Below are 2,613 nucleotides of genomic sequence, written 5' to 3' on the forward strand. Positions count from 1 at the left end.
AGCTACCGGGCACCCCCGGGCCGTGCCCGCGGGCTGGAGCCCAAGAGCGGCTCCTCCCGCAGCGGAGCGGAGCGCGGTGTGCGCGGTGTGCGGGATGTGCGGGGTGTGCAGGATGTGCGGGATGTGCAGGGTGTGCGGGGTGTGCGGGGTGTGCGGGATGTGCGGGGGATGCGGGATGTGAGGGGTGTGCGGGATGTGAGGGGTGTACGGGATGTACGGGATGTACGGGATACGCGGGATGTGCGGGATGTGCGGGCTGTGCAGGATGTGCGGGGCGGGCACGGAGCAGCTCCGCGGGGCCGGGATGCCCCGCGCGGTCCGGCGGGGGACGGCGGGGCCGCCGGGCAGCACCGAGCGCTTCCCAGCCCGCTGGAGTCACCCCCGAAAAGTTGATGTAAATGTTGTAATTTCAGGCGCTTTTCCAGCAGTTTTTTTACACAGTTTGGCCGCCCGAAGGTCTGTGTTCCGCGAGGCGAGGGCTCGGCCGTCCACACGCAAAGCCCGACTTACTTAATTATTTGTCTTACGCTCACCCCATCTGTTTCTCCTTTATGATAGGGATCTCTGCTTTTAACTGCTGCAGTGTTGGGGCTCCTTTATATATATATTTTTATTATTTTTTTTTTAAATGAGGGATTCAACAACAAAACTTCGCCAGTTTTCGCGTCCTATTTTCAAAGCAACTGATGTCTTTATTTTCTCTGACACATCTGGGCAAGTTTCATTTGATATCCATGGCGATGGCAAGTCACGTTCCCGAGTGAAAAAGAAAATGGGCAGGAGAAAAAAAAGTCAGATGAAATGTTGCATAAGTTGCGTGACGTAAAAAGCAGATGCTCATTTACTCTTTATTTGTGAAGGGGCGAAAAATAGAGAAGCGTGGAAAAGGGGAAGTGAAAGATGTCTCTGGATCATCATCAGCTTTTCTGTGAACCTGAACAACAGCAGCAACCTGCGTTTGATTAGGTGATCTTAAAGTGGATCATCCAGCGCCCTCAATTTGAAAACAAATATATTTTTAAACCTCAAGGTTTCTAGCCCTGCTTTGGAGCTAATTACGGGGAAAAATAATCTCCCATCCCCGACAAAATCCGTCAGGTTTCCTCGCCTTTCCCCTGCTTTGCTCGCTGAGCAGCGATTCAGGGCTCCCGCTGCTGCTCCTGCTCCAGCTCCAGCTCCGCGGGCGAGATCCGATCCACGGCAAACTTTGCGCGTCTTGCAGCAGCAGCAGCAGCAGCAGCAGCAGCACTTTCCCCTCCTAGACAGATGTGTTGCATTAAATATTCCTTCGGTTACAATCGACTCATAAAGGAAATCATATTTAGAAAGCCGGGATTTATTTCTTTTTTGTGTTCCGAAAAGCTGCTTCTTTCCCCCCCGAAGAGCGTCTCAGTTTCATGGCAAGTGGAAGGAGGGTTGGAGACGACCCCTTTAATTTAGTCGTTCGAGAGAAGAAGGTTTTAGCTTTTCAGTTCTTTCTGTCTGGGTTAGGAATAGGAAAATATTTTGCAGCCTTTACCCTTTTACGTGGAAAAAGGCACAGATCGGGATAAAGCGCATTTCTTGTATTATTTCACTTTTACTGCTTTATGCATGAAACAAAAAAATCGCCCCGATTGTGTGACGGTCGCCAATACACAGGGAAGCTTTTCCCTCTTAATTAAGGGAGAGTACCTGAAGGGTATTTTCTTGACCTCAGTGTAAAACTGCTAAAAAAATAATTTTGAGGCTTTGCCCCCCCACCTAAAAAAAAAAAAAAAAAAGAAAAGAAAAGAAAAGAAAAGAAAAATAATTTGGAAGAAACAAAAAGAGCCACGCGGGGAATAGCCAGTGAATTTTTTAAATGCCCAGCTGTAAAAATAAGGTAAAACACACGCTGAAGTCGCTCTGGCCCCACGCTCTCGGGAGGCAGGCGCTGAGGAGCGGGCTGCGGGGAGCGGTGCGGGATGCGGGGCCGCTGCACCTGCGAGGGCATCCCCGCTCCCGGGACAGGCCCCGGGCTCCGGGGCAGCTGCTTTTCCACTCGGGTGGGTTTGTGCCCGCCCGGAGAAAGCGTATCCCCGAATAACCCCCGCCCCAGCACGGGCCGCCGCAGCCCTGCAGCCGGCCCGGGGTAGCCCCAGCCACCCAGTAGCCTCATAAAGAGACAGAAGGTGATCAGATTAGGGGAACACACGTGAATAAGGAGGCACTTGTTACTTTTACACTTTATCGCCACTTTTTTACAGGCAATTTAGTGCAGTCAAGGTAGATCCAGATCCCTCTAACCATCTGAGATAGTAAAATAGCACTTTCCTAAGTTTCAGCAGGTTTTCCTGCGCCTGTAATTTGCCTCAGTCTAGTACTTAAAAGGCTTGATTGAAAAACAGAGCCGGCAAGTTTATTTGCCTGTTTAAGACTGTCCGGGAATTTGTTTTCGAGCAGGGAGATGTTTGCCGTGTCCCGGCTGCCGGCTCTCTCGGCGAGGCTGTTTATTTGCCATCTCTTTGCCATCGCTTTGCCATCGCCTCCGCCTCCGGGCGCCGGCACCGCCGCGGGCACCGGCTGCCGATGGCCCGGGCCCGGCGAGGGGCGGCAGCGCGGGCGGCCGGCCGTGCCGCTGTCCCTCTGTCC

The 2,613-nt window shown here is 52.5% G+C and overlaps 1 protein-coding gene across 4 annotated transcripts in view; it reads left to right on the forward strand.

Annotated features, from left to right (window-relative positions):
- The window catches only part of MECOM (MDS1 and EVI1 complex locus), a 329,008-nt gene that overhangs the window by 638 nt on the left and 325,757 nt on the right, over nucleotides 1-2,613 (forward strand). The window lies entirely within an intron of this gene.

Source organism: Parus major, chromosome 9, assembly GCF_001522545.3.
Source record: "Parus major isolate Abel chromosome 9, Parus_major1.1, whole genome shotgun sequence".
NCBI lineage: Eukaryota > Metazoa > Chordata > Aves > Passeriformes > Paridae > Parus > Parus major.